We start from the raw sequence: 15,009 nt of genomic DNA, 5'->3' as shown, positions 1-15,009 counted from the left end.
TGGTGGTATGAGCCACAGTATTTCCAACTGGGGCCCAAATCATATAAAAATGTAACTGGGAAATATTTGACAAAAGAAAGAGAAAGACAATATGATTTAGATAATGTGATTTTCTTTTTTTTTCTTCTTTCTTTCTTTTTTTTTTTTTTTTTTAAATTTGTAGTTTCCTAAGTCAATATGTAATCCTTAGGGATCATTTCTATTTGAGTCTGATAGCACTTCACACAACCCAGTGAGTGTGACTTAATGTGAGCTGGTTCCATTAATCTTTTTAAAAAATCTCTTCAGGCAAATTCTTCTCAGTTCTAGATAACATGCTTCAATAGAAAGAATATTGGCTCTGGAATCGGGAATCCTGAGTTCAAATCTCTTTCTTACTACCTTTGTGATTTTGGGCAGAGCTTACCTTCCTCATCCTTAGATCTATCTAATGATAGATCCTTATCATTACCCTCCTGGGCCAGAGCAGGTTGAAGAATGACTTGAAAGATTCTAAAGGGTATCCCTCATATGCAAAATAAAGAGATGGGATTAGAACTCTGTAGCCCCATTTCAGCTCTAATTATAAAATCTCTTTATTTATATGAGCCTCTTTATTTATAAAATAAAAACAAGACCAGAATCATGAAGAAAAACTTATTAAATCAGACTTATTAACTAGGCAAAACTTTACTGGGCAAATTGAGTTGGGACTGGAACATTCCAGAGGAAAAGCAAGCGGTTGGGTGGGATAGGGTGTGGTGATACAAAGGACAATCCTGAGGTGGAGAGCATGACAGTGCAGAAGACAACCTGATGGGAAAGAGGAGGAGGCAGTGTGAAGAGAGGTTGAAGAATCTTTTGACACAGAGTCCTATAAAAAAGACTATCATGGGATGAGAGGAAATTCCTATATAAGCCTTTTAGGACTGAAAGGCAAGGTATGAGTCAGTTGCTTACCTGGAGGAGATACATTGAAGCATTACTTCTTAATGAGGACCCTCTCCTGACCCTACACAAATAGTGCCTGGAAAGCCCCTTTCATTTTGTTCTAGCTCTAGCCCTGGAATAATTTTGGACAGCATAGCACAATATCATATCATTAAATATAAATTTATATGATTAGTGACTTAGTTTGATCAATTGCTAAATATTTTAGAAAGCATGAAATTGCAATATGTATCATTTGTCATTCATTTATAGGATCATTGGAGAGAGACTTTAGAAAAGAGCTGATTCAGTTTCTTAAAGTTATAGAGTAAGAAACTGAAACCCAGAGAAGTCAAAAGACTTCCTTACTATCACAAAGCTAGTAAACAGAAGAGCCAGGATTCACATTTAGGGTCTGTGACTTGAAATTTTAAATTCTTTCCACTTTAGAACCTGCCTGGCACTCAAAATGATGCTTGTGTTTCTTTTTTAAAATATGAAAAGAAATGACTAAAGAATCACAGAGGTTATGAAATTGCTGTTAACTCTGAAAATACCAAAGAGTTCATATAGGTTTTGACAAGCAATTTAACTCTTTTTTTTCTTTTATAGTATTTTATTTTTTCAAATTTATGCAAAGATAGTTTCCAACATTCACCTTTGCAAAACCTTGTGCTCTAAATTTTTCTCCCTCTGTCCTTCCTTTCCCCTCCCTAGGAGACCCAGCAATCTGATATAGGTTAAACAACCCACATTGAACTCTAAGAAATAAAATAAAATAAATACTAGACCTAACAGTGGTCATAAGCAAAAAGCTTTCTTTATTCCTTTGGAGGAAGGAGCCTCCTCTAGGAGATCCATTTTAGTGAGCCCAAATCTCAATACATATAGCAGTGGCTACATGGTGAGTTGTGGCTCTCACAATGAGGGGGGTAAAAGAAATAATGAGACAGGTTTGATTCATAGCAGGGATTTATGACTGGAACATGGTTTCTGTAGGTACTTGTCTGAGCTCAGGGACCACTTGGTGCTGGTGTGAAACAATTCTGGGATTTTGCTGAGACTGAGTTCTTCCAGAGGGTGAACACAAAGGATTGATGGTATGACATGCTCAGGGCACAGCTTGCTTTCTGGGCCTTAGGTCTGGGAAACAGGATGTATCCTAATAGTAAAAAGAGAAGGGTGGTCTGGCATGGAGATCCTGATAAGACAAATAGATAGGTTTCAAACCAATGTTTCTATTAGACTTCAATTTACAAAATTTTAATATGCAGTAGTATTTTTAGGGATGCAATTCCCTATGAATGGGTCTTAATGTTTTCCAGAATAAACTCTAAGGTAAAATGTCAGCAGGAAGATGTCTTCCTTTTCCTGGAATTAGCACTGAAGGACTTCTATCATAAACATTTGGAGGTAAGAATAGTGAATCTCCCATCTTACCATGTGATTCTGTGCGTTCCATCTTGTGCTGCTCTTGTCAGCAGCCTGATATCTGACTTCTCTTGGGAAGAAGAGTGACATCTTTTATTCAGTAATGAACCTGTTCTTAGCTTATTATAACCTACACATCCCAGTGATTTTGAATTCTTATAGGTCATCATCCAACCCTAATTCCCTTCCCCCCACCACTTAATTCTTTATTTTCATCCCCTGCAATTCTTCTGCTCCAAATGTTAATCAAAAACCACCTTTCCCTTCCATTATGTCCTCTGGAGTTCTTGTTTCATAGGGAATAAATTACTCTTTATCCTATATCTTTCTTTCTCCTACTCTTTACATTTTCTATCTGTTACCAAACTGACTATGTCTGTTGACACAATCTCTCTGGCCACCCTTTCCATTTCTGGCCATACCTATATTCATTTTCCTTGGAACACTGGAGGGGGAGTTGGAATATTCCTTGCTCTCCATTGCCACTTCCAGCTTCTCTCCTACCTTTCCTCCCTAACCTTTATTCAGTAACCTTTCCTCCTTTAAAAGTCATGTTATTAATCTCTACTACCCAATTAAAATCCTGGTAGCTACTATATATAAATCTTCAAGTCACTCTGCTTCCCTTCTCAATGAGCTCAGTACCTAGCTCACAATTTTTTTCTCCTTCCCAACTCCTGCTCTCTTTTTAGGGGACTTGAATGCACATGCTGGCTCCTGTTAGGTTCTCAATCAATTCATTTCCCCTGATTTACTCCTCTTACTCCACCTCAGCCAACATCCTCAAGTGAGCTACATCCACATTCAAAATTATGAAATCCACTTATTCAATGATAATTTATTAGCTTACCATCTCTTCCCATGCATTCTCTTAGCAAACTTTACTCTTTATCTACTGTGACCCCCAATCCTTTGATCCCTTAATTCTCTTTCAGATTATCTCCTCTTTACTAGTCACTTTCTTCTCTTTTCCACATCTTGATTCTGTAGTGAACCAATTCAACTCTACTCTGACATCTTTAGTCTCTAATATCCTTATAATTTTCTTAATTGTGACCTTCCAAGCCTTATTTTTGGATCACTCTCCTCATTTAACACCATCAATCCTACTTATGCCCTGCTCAATAAAGGTAGAGAAAATCATGCAACCATTCTGACTAGGTTCACTAAAAGTTTATATTATACAACTTCAACTGGGTACTCACTGTTGCTAGGCAATCCTAGTTTATCTTCCTCATCAATTCATTATTCTGCTTTTTACAGCAATTCTTCCAAATCTTTTTATTCCTTTTCAAACCTCTTATGACTTTTTATCTCCCATCTTCTCAATTGAGAACCTTGCCTCATACTTAGAAAAAAATGAGGCTCCATCTTCTCTATATTCCCTTATCTCATATTATTCATTTGACTTCTGTCACTATCTCCTTTATTACTTCTGTCTCAGGGGAGAGACACCTCATGTAGTGAAGTAACTTTACTTCTTAACAGCCTGCTCAATAAATTCCATTATATTCTGTCTCTTCAGCAGACTGTCCCCTTTGTAACTCCATTGTTACTCTACAATTTATTTTTTTAATCTCTCCCAATTAGCTCTTCCCCAACTGAGTACAACATGCCCATGTCTCCCTTATTCCTAAAAAATCATCATTTGTTCCTGGATCCCTGCTATTATCCTATATATCTTATATCCTTTTAAGCCAAACTCCACAAAAAAGTCATTTACAAAAGGGGCCTTCATTTTATCTCCTCTCATTCCCTTCTTCATCCTTTACGTGACCCTATCATTTCACCAAATTTTTAATTATCATCTCCATGCTGATTATTTTCAAATCTACCTTTCCTTCCTCGCCCCTTCTGCTGACCTTTACTTTTGAGTTTTTGAACTTTTTCAATTGCCTTTCAAGCAACTTGAACTGGGATGTCCAACATGCATCTTAAGCACATTTCCAAAATGGGAATCATCATTTCCCCTGTATTCTCTCTTGCCTCTTACCTTCCTTAAAGGATATCCTTCTGGTCTCTCAGCTTTAAAACCTAGGAGTTATTATTGACTCTTTTTTCCACCACTTTCCCTACCCCCAATATCCAAACTGTTGCTAAGGCCTGTTAATTTTACCTTTGCAATATCTCTTGAATATGTCCCCCTCTGAATATATTTCCTTTGATACTGCCATTATTCTGGTACAAGAGTCTGCCTGCCTCAAGTCTTTCCCCACTACAATTCATTCTTCATTCAATCATTAAAATGATTTTCCTAAAGTACAGGTCTGAGTATGTCCCTGACCTACTTAATAAGCTCCAGTGGTGCCCTATTGCCTCCTTGATTGAATAAAAAAACTTCTGTTTGGCACTCAAAATCCTTCATAATCTAGCCCTCTCCTACATTTTCAATCTTCTTACCCCCACATTTTACTATGTACTCTTTTCAAACGTACTAGCTTTCTTGCTGTTCCATGAAGAATATACCATCTTTCACCTTTTGGCACTTTCTCTGCTTGTCCCCCATTCCTGCAATGCTCTCCCTTCTCAAATTTGCATACTGGCTTCCTAGGTTTTTCTGAAAATTCCATTTTCTACAGGATCTCAGCTTCTCTTAATTATAGTGCCTTCCCTTTCTTAATTAACCTGATCATTGCTTATTTATATCTGTGTGTTTTTTTTTCCCATAAGATTGAGCTCTGTGAGGTCAATGGATGTCTTTTGCCTATTTTTGCCCCCTCCAGCACTTAGCACAGTTCCCGGCACAAAGTAATGTTTGTGCTTAATAAATGTTTATTGGCTAACAACTAATTGGTGCAGTGGATAGAAAACATTGAACTTGGAGTCAGGAAGACTTTAGTGCAAATTCAGCCTCCGACACTTCCTAGATGGGCAAATCAATTAATTGCTCTCTGCCTCAATTTCTTCATCTGTATAATGGGGATAATAATAGCATTTAATCCCAGGGTTGATGTGAGGAAGAAATGAGATAATATTTGTAAAATACTTATCCGTGTCCCTAGCACTGATAGGTCCTTAATAAATGCTGTTCCCTTTACTTTTCTCCCTTCTTAACAGCCCATTTCACTTCTGGACAGCTTTCACTGTGAGAAAGTTCCTCTGATATCAAATCTAAATTTACTTCTTTGAAACTTTCCCTACTTTGTTCTTGTGCCAGCCGTAACAAGTCAAACACCTTTTATACTTTATGGCTCTTTGAGTACATATTTGAAAACAGCTTTGATGGCTCCCATATGTCTTCTCTAGTTCAAACTCCCACAATTCCTTCATCCATAGAACCAATCAGCCCATGCCAAACTCTTGAATCTGCCATTATCTCAGTTGCTCTCCTATCAACTTCTGCAGCTTTACAATCTTGCCTAAAATATGACTCCCAGGCAGGATGCAATATTCTCTGTGTGGTCTGACTCTGGTAACTACAGAGGAGCCATGATCTCTTTAGTCCTGGATGTGCTTCCTCTCTTGATGTAGCCTGTGGTGGCTTTCATGGCTGCCAAATAATTCTTTTGATTCATATTAGGTTATTTGACTAAACCCTCCAAATTTTTTTTGAATGAATTGCTATATGGCTGTGATAGCTCTATATCCTGTTTGTGTAGCTAAGCATTTTGGCTATAAGTGCCAGATTTTTATACTTATTGATTTTGTTTCATTTTACTAGATTTGACTTATCATTCAAGACTGTCAAGACCTATTTGGATCCTCGTTCTTATCCAAGTTTTTAACTCTCTCTCCTTACTTTGGGTTTGTTTCCTTGTTTTGTGTTCCAAGTTCATCTCAAGCTCCACCTACTACATGAAGTCTTTTCTCTCTTCTTATTACAAATCTTTGCTAGAGTATTGGTTCTGGAATTAGTAAGACCTGAGTTGAAATCTGGCCTCAGGCTCTATTAGCTTTGTGACCCTGGAAAAGTCACTTAACTGATCTCTGCCTTAGTTTCTTCATCTGTAAATGAGGTCTTTATTACTTTATTACTTCCAGGATTGTTGTGAGAATCAAATGAAATAATATTTGTAAAGTGCTTAGCATGATGCCTGGCACACAGTAGGTGCTTAGTCAATGCCCTTCCTTTACATTTCCCCCACTAGTTTCTTTGACATTCTTCCTTTTTTGATCTCTACATGAATTTTCCAGCTCAATAAAATAGTAATTTAGTATTTTAATTGGGGTGGCATTAAATATATAAATTATAATTTTTATTATATTGGAGGGAGAGAAGAAAAAAAGTTCCTTGATAACTTTATTATATATTTAAAAGGAACAATGAGTTGCAGATAATAGACTTGCACTTTTATGTACACTCATCTTTTTTTTTTTTTTTTACCCTATTCTATCATGTTAGGGAAATGCTTAATTCATTACATAAGAATGAAATAAATAACTAAAAAAAGACTTAAAAGGGAACCATGATAAATTATAAAAACAACCCATAAAGTAATAAAGACCATTTAAGATGGTCTTAAAGGTTAAATAAGAAAAAAATGATGCCTTTCCCTTTATTTCTCCTCTATGCAGTACCTACTTATTTATATGTATTTTTGTCTCCTCGGAAAGAAGGTAAGCTCTTTGAGGAAGGGATCATTTCTTTCTTGTCATATCTCTAGAAACTAATCCAATACCTGGAACATAGTAAGTACTTAATAAATGCATACCAATGACTGATTGTGCCATCTCAAAATCTCAGTAGCATGCCATCTCTGCTCTTATCTAAGTCACAAATGAAAGCACTAAAAAAAACACTCCAAAAAACCCCCAGATTTCTTAGCTACTGTTACTTATCTTGGAGTGAAGCATCTTGCCAGCAAAACACACTTGGATCAATGTCTTTGAGAAAAGCAGTAATTCCTTTACTGAGTCAGACTACAAATCAAGACACACAAGTATATAAGAGATCTTCAGCCTGTGTGAGCCTTTCTTTTTTCTTTTTCTTATATGCTTTTTTAAAAAATTAGGATCTTCCTAGGTTGCCAAGAAGACTGCTTTCTCTTGGATCTTGCTTGTTTCTCGTGGAAATATAAGATTTTTCTTCTCTGGGGCCAGCATTAAGCTAAAGAGGAAAACAAAAATGCAAAAAAGTTCTTAGGTCCTTGAATCTAATCCTACGTAATTCCCTTCATCTTGAAAAGGACTATTTGCCTTGGAAAATCCTTCCACATGGTTGGAATGGTAGTTGAGAAGAAGTGGTTATTTTTTGTTTAATATGTATCTGAAATTGCATTACATGGAATTGATTTCTTTGCCTACTGTTAATATCAACCCTTCAACATGATGAATGTCCTTTATTTTCTTCCTTCCTCCCTTCCTCCCTCCCTCCCTCCTTCCTTCCTTCCTTCCTTCCTTCTTTCCTTCTTTTATTCCTTCCTGTCTTCCTTCCTTCCTCTCTTCCTCCCTCCCTTCCTTCTTCTCTTCCTCCCTTTTTCCTTCCTTTCCTGCCTCCCTTTCTCTTTTCTTTCTTTCTTTCTTTCTTCCTTCCTCTCTCTCTCCCTCTCTCCCTTTCTTTTTTCTTTCTTTCTTTCTTTCTTTCTTTCTTTCTTTCTTTCTTGCTTGCTTGCTTTCTTGCTTTCTTGCTTTCTTTCTTGCTTTCTCTCTTTTGGCAATTGGATTTAAATGACTTATCCAGTATCACTAGGAAGTTAATTAGAAAGTATGAATGTCTGACACTGGATTTTTACTCAGGTCCTCCTGACTTCAGGACAGATACTCTATCCACTGTGGCATCTAGCTGCTCCCTTGTCCTTTGTTTTCAAAGAGGACGAGTGACATCACTGGATGATGTTTTGATTTACTCATGAATTGGATTTAAGTGAGGCAGAATCTCACAGAGCCATCATACTCATTCTTCCTGAATCATAAAAGTCCAGTGCAAGACAAAAGTCAGGATGACTAGTGATGACTCAGGATGTCATGGATGACCTTGGTGATTGCAATGTTTGCTCAAGCTCTGAGAGCTCCACAGTATATGCTTCAGCCATCTTTATGGCTACTGGAACAAATTGTTCCCATCTGTCCTTTCAGCTGGGGAGAGTCTTCACATACTTGGGCTAGACACTTCTCTAACTTACCTACAGGTAGGAAGCTTGTCTGTTACCTGCATGGAGAATGTAGAGTGGAAAGGCTTAGAGTAGACAGATGTGAATTCAAACTCGTGCTCTATTCGTGAAACCCTCAAGAAATAACTTCCTTTTGCCAGGCTCAGCATTTTCATCCTTATCTGCAAAAATGGAGATAATTCCTGTCTTGTTTAGCCTACTGAGTTATTGCAAAGATCTAATAAAGGAGAAAGATTCAGAGAATGTAGGTTTAAGTGCCAGTTTTTTATTTATTATCTGTGTGATCTTGGGCAAATCAATTCACATTTCTTGATCTCAGTTTCCTCATTTGTTAAAAAAAAAAAAAGGGTCAGCTCAGATGAATTCTTCAATTTTCAAGTCTTGGTTTCAGATATCATCTCTGTCATTTACATTGTGTGATTTGGGGCAGATTACTTGATTTCTCTGTCTTTAGTTCCCCTACTGCTCCTCCTCACTCTACAGCTGGTTCTTTATCCATCCTACCCCCTTTTTTGTGAGGCAATTGGGGTTGAATGACTTGCCCAGGGTCACATAGTAAGTGCTATGTGTCTGAGGTCAGATTTGATTCAGAAGTTCTTCAGTTTGGAAAGACTGGCTTTGGATCTCAGTTCAGAACCTGTCTCTATCACCTGGTAACCTGGAGAAAACCAGTTTGCTTCCTTGGCATTCAGTTTCCTCATTTGTAGAATGAGACTCAATTGTCTCAAATTGTCTACAAATTGTCCAATTTGTAGAATTGGACTCCATACCCGTAGACAGAGGTCCTTTCTATGGGACAAGGTGGTGTCCAAAATCCCTTTTAGTTCTAAATCTGCGATCCATCAGTGCTTGACAATCAGGAATGCTCTAACATGTGGAATGGTGTTTCCTCCTCCCTTTCCCTGATTGAGAGCCAGTTCACTTGAACATTAGTTCAAGGGCCATCATTTTCATTCTTTTGAATCAGCCAGTACATTCACAAACAGTGTCAGCCCATCTTCCTAGGAGAGGAGAAAGAGATTCTGGGAACCAAAATGGCATCTTTAATGAGCCCAAGTAAACTGTAGATGCAGCTAGGAAAATATCCTTAAGGAAATTTGACCTCAACCAAAGATCTTTCCAGCTGAAGTGGGGGAAGACCTTGTTACTACTGAAATCACTACCTTGTTTAATGGAGTGAATATCCCACAGGGCAAACTCCCGCTGAAGACTGACTGTTAATCTTTAGCTTGGTAAACACAGAAATAAGAAAGCTGATGACAACAAAAGGGACAGCTGCATTGTCATTAACTCATACAAGCATCAGGGGAAACTAGGGGATATTAAAAATCAGTGTGGAGTTGCACAGTACCCACTTAATGTTCTCAGGCCATAAACTGCTGTATTTAGAGCAGATGCTTAGGAAAATAAAATCTTCTAGTGATATGGGAGGGCATGTCAGGGCTCATTTATGTGAATAATAATAATAACAAAATTAATGATAATAACTAATACTTATATAGCATTTTAAGTTCTTTATACTCTCATTTGGATAATAGCAAATGTATTCATAATGTTTAATACATATTATATATACTCATGTATGTGCACATATATACGTGTATTGTGTGCATCCTCAGACGTGTTAGTATGTATACACACAAATATCTACATATGTATTTATGAGTATATATATATGTATATATGAATATATATGTATAAATATACATACTTTTGAGTATATATACTTGTATATTGTATATATGAGCACTTCTATATGAAAAGGATCATTCATCTTAGAATGGGTCAGGGACCATCTAGTCCAAATGTCCCTTTTTACACATAATGTCCTTTTTTTACCATACTCTGCCTCCAAGATCACCTACAGCATGGCTTCTACGATTGTCCATCCAAGGGGCTCTTCCCTACGGGGAAATGGCCAGTGAGTAAGACACTGAATTTTTCTCTTTTCCTTTTTCATTTTTTATTCTATGAAAAAGAATGAGTAGCACAGGAAGTGGACTGGATGGCTGTGATCTGCATTGCAGATCTCTATCCACCTCCCCCATCCCACTCCTGAACATGGCTGTCTCCATGGAGGGCACCATAATCCTTCCTATCTCCAAGGTTCTTAATCATCTAATTATCCTTGAATTCTTACTCCAATTGCCTTTTTAAAGTTACCAATGAGCTTTAATTGCTAAATTTGATGATCTCTTCCCAACCCTCATCCTTCTTGGTCTCTCTGGCAAATGTAACACTAATATCACCTTTTCCTCCTGGGATACTTTCTCATCTCCATTACTGAAAACAATGTGCATCATCTATAAATAGTCACCTAATGGCACGTTTTAAAAAATTGGAAACAAACTTTCCTAAACTTTTAAAAATTATGTAAAAATGATGTTTCCGTAGGTTTTGATCCCATTTATTAAGCATGTATCAATGCAATATCTTCCAATTAGTTTTCAAGAGCTGTTGGTTTGATTGGCATCAGGGAAGATGGAAATTTATTAGCTGAATTTCAGCCAATAAAACCTTTGTATAATTGGTTGATAGGATAGACAAACATATTTTGAATTCGTGACTAAAGCCAATGATGGGCTTCTGCTTAAAGCTATAGCTATTTCAGAAATGTCTTTATTTTCTTTTCCTTCTGCCTACGACAGTCATTAAAACTAATTTTCTAAAAAATACTGAACAGAGAATCAGACATTTGAATTATATAACAAAGCATTAAACTAAGATTTTAAGCAATAATGAAATATCCTTACAACATTCTTACTAAGACAAAATTACTACTAATAATATTTTATTAGGAAATAAAATTAGGAAAAAAATAATAAATATAATATGATTTCATCTTTATCTTAATGCAATATGGTGTAGTGAATAGCTTCAGAGCAAAAAAAAGATCTGGGTTCAAATCTTGCCCTTGACTCATATTGGTTGTGTGTTCCTAGGCAAGCAATTTAACCTCTCCATGTCCTTGTCAACTCTGACAGTGTAAGTTGCCAAAAGGTATTGATATACAATGGTAATTGGTTCTCCATGACAATTCAGTTGCAGGTCCATTCCCCATCTTCCTTTATAAATGTCAGGTTTTATAACATATATACTATTTGTTTAGTAATATTTCTATATAACTTATTTTATTCAATAAACTCCAGTGGTTTTTTATTACTTCAAGGACTAAATATAAAATCTTCTTCTTTGCTTTTAAGGCCCATCCATGACATGGTCCCTATAATCCTCTTATAGTTTATTCTCTTCCAAATTCTCTATAATTCAGTGATACTTCCTGCTGCTCCTCCCATAAGATACCTCATTTTCCAGCTTTGAGCATTTTTATTGGCTGTCCTCCTCTGCCTTGAATTCCCTACCTCCTCATCTTCACCTTTTGGCTTCCTTCAGGTTTCAGTTGAAGTCCTACCTGTTGTGATACAGGAGTCACCTTCTGGTGGCTGCTGGATGTTATGGGAGCCACCTGCCAGTGGCTGCTGGGGATCCAACTCAGACCAGCTGAATGGATCCCTTCACATGAGGGGATGATGATGATACAAGAAGACTGAGCGGCAATTGCATTCTCTGACCTCTCTCCTCTTCCCTCTGCCTCTAATTTATTTCATTCTCAGTCCACAAGGAATACCGGTGTCAGTAAAGGCTGCTTTGCAATTCCTTCAGATGTTATGATTCACAGCTATGAAGGCTCCCAGAGAATTGACCTGCCCCTTCACCTTAGGGTGAAGGTCCTTAACACCTACCTTTTTAAATAATCCTTTTCAAATAGTTCTGATGCTAGTGCCTTCCCTTTGTTGACATCCTCTAACTTATTCTATTTTTACCTTGTTTTTACATTATTATTGGCATGCTATTTCCCCCTCTATACTGGGAGCTACCTTCTCAAGAGCAGGGACTTTTTTTTTTACCTCTTTCTTTTGCACACCCAGTGTTTAACATACAATAGGTACTTAATAGATGCTTCCAGACTAGACGTTTAAAGTTAATTCTTAAAAATTAACAAGCATTGGGACAGCTAGGTGGTGCAGTGGATAGAGCACCAGCCCTGAAGCCAGGAGGATCTGAGTTCAAATCTATTGTCATACACTTAACACTTCCTGACTGTGTGACCCTGGGCAAGTCACTTAACCCCAATTGCCTCAGCAAAAAAAAAAAAAAATTAATAAGCATTTTTTCAAAATCATGTCAAAATAAAGTATTCAACTGCTACTACTTGCTGAACAAATTGAACAGTGACGGTGGAGAAGATTTCATGGTAAAGTTCCATTTGCCCTGCTCCTACTTGGCCATTAAAGCCCTGTGTTTCTTCTTGGAATTGACAAATTCAAAATGGAGCATCAGACACTTGTTTCATTTATGCCTAAGAAGGCACATCAAATGGAAAAGCATTTATTGAACTTGAATCAGAGGATGAAATCATATTGGCGCTGAAAAATGAGAGAAACAATGGGACACAAATATGTTGAAGTATTCCAGTCAAATAATGTTGGAATGGATTGGATGTTGCAGCATATTGGTTCAAATAGTCCTGATCTTGCCAGTAATGGCTTTGTGCACCTTATAGAATTCCCATTTGGCTACAGCAAGAAGAAATTGTTCCATTTGTTTTCCAGGAAATTGTGCCAAATTGGATAACATTGCCTTCCAGTGGGATAACATAGATTTCCAGGGGGAGGAGTATGGAGAAGGCTTTTGTGTAGTTTGCTTCACAGGAAATAGCTGAATAGGCTCTAAAGAAACACAAGGGAGGAAGAGGTGAATTAAAATCTTCAAGAGTGGTTGGGCAGAAATCTGTACTCATTATACCCTCCTTGAGAGCTAATGGCTTTGCAGTTGCCAGGTCATTGTACAGATCAGGAGCTGGTAATGGCTATGACGGCATTGGTTTGAAAAACTGAGGTGAGATGCCTGTGGTGGAGGCTATGCAGGCCATTATGACTATGATAGCTATAATAGTAGATAAGACTTTGAATTGGATAGATTTGGAATAGACTTCAATTAGTGTGTGTGTGTGTGTGTGTGTGTGGTGTGTGTGTTTAGAAATGTCTGATCATAAATATGGAGATGATGGGTCCACTTTTTAGAGTATAACAAACTATTGTGTGTACTTGAAAGGATTACCTTATAGAACTACTGAAAATGTTATAATTTTTATATATATATGTAATATATAATTTATATTACATATAATATAAATTGATAATTTATAATTTTTCTCATGACAACTCAGAGTACACAGTGAAATTAAATCTGATGGCAGAGTGACTGGAGAAGCAGTTATTGAATTTGATTCTCATGAAGATGCTGTGGCAGCTTTGTCAAAAGACAAAACAAATACGTAACAAAGCTATGTAGGACTTTTTTTGAATTCTGCAGTAGGAGCAAGCGAGAATGCTAATGGCAGCCAAATGATGGAAGGCATGGACTTATCAAACGAATTCATTTAGTGTTTCATTTAGCCAGCTATTGAGTAGGATTTAGAGGGACTACGGCGGTCAAAGCAGGATGAGTGGCTGTGACTAAGTTTTACAGGAAAATTCCAGTGATTTTTCAAATGAAGACTGTGTAGGGAGCCAAGCAGCGAAGGATTGAACAGGATGGAAGCAGAATCTCCGTGGCCCCTTCTCCTTCATCTACCGCCCAGAGTGTGTCCCTGGCTAGCTTTTCTCCCCCCCCCCCCCCCGTTCCCTCCTACAATCCTCTATACACCAATCATTGAGCCAGCACAGGATAGTGGAAAGGACCATTTTCCAAGCATATGCCCATAGAGTATTGTCCAATCAGTAGTTAGCCTCAAGCGCTGGGCAGTCCTGACCTCAGTGCATCAACCCAATAGTTTCAGCCCTCTACAGCAATGAACAGCAGCTATTATAGTAGTGGGAGCTTTGCATCTATGGGAGTGAACAGAATGGGAAGACCATCTGACACATCCAGCTTAAGTGGTTAATGGGGAATATTACAGTGATCATTGACTCTTGGTCAACTGTTGTTTAAAAGAAAGAAAATAATACAATCTTAGGATTTAAGCTTACTGTAAGTGAAATCAGGATTAAAAAAAACATCAGGTTCAGTATTGAGAAAATAAAATTGATTTTTTTTTTGTAACTGAGTCTATTCTATATAACTGCCAATATTTTGTATAGCTGACAAAGTCAAGTTTCTTTGCCTTTGATTTAATTTCATGAGTTCATGAGTTCAGAAGTTCAGATTTCCTCTCTGAGATAAGTTTAAAAGTTCCGTTTCCCTATAAATCACTTTAATTAAAAAAACCTATTACCTGTACACCAATAGATGTCCTTGTATAATTAGAAGAAATCCTTTATCTATATACCATTAGTTATTCTTTCAGCTGGACTAAATCAATCAGAATACCCTAGATGGAAGGAGGAGTTGTTGCTACCTTGCATTTCCAATTTCTAGCCAATCCTATTGTTCCTCATGCCTGTGAGGCTTCAAATGTTGTTACCAGTCATATTGCCTTCTCCATCTATGATGCTACAGCTGTTATAACTAATCTAATTGTATTCCCCATATATGATGTTATTTTCTAGTTTTGGGATGCTTTTTTGTCTGAAAAATTATTTGTCTCTCTTTTTCTTTTAACTCTTATCAAATTAAA

The 15,009-nt window shown here is 37.2% G+C and overlaps 1 pseudogene; it reads left to right on the top strand.

The window, feature by feature from the left end:
- Window positions 1-10,304: 10,304 nt before the first annotated feature.
- LOC100923917 lies at window positions 10,305-14,355 on the top strand (annotated as a pseudogene).
- The last annotated feature ends 654 nt before the right edge of the window (window positions 14,356-15,009 follow it).

The sequence above is a fragment of the Sarcophilus harrisii genome, chromosome 2, assembly GCF_902635505.1.
Source record: "Sarcophilus harrisii chromosome 2, mSarHar1.11, whole genome shotgun sequence".
In the NCBI taxonomy this organism is placed as follows: domain Eukaryota; kingdom Metazoa; phylum Chordata; class Mammalia; order Dasyuromorphia; family Dasyuridae; genus Sarcophilus; species Sarcophilus harrisii.
This window is presented reverse-complemented; position numbering and strand designations above follow the sequence as displayed.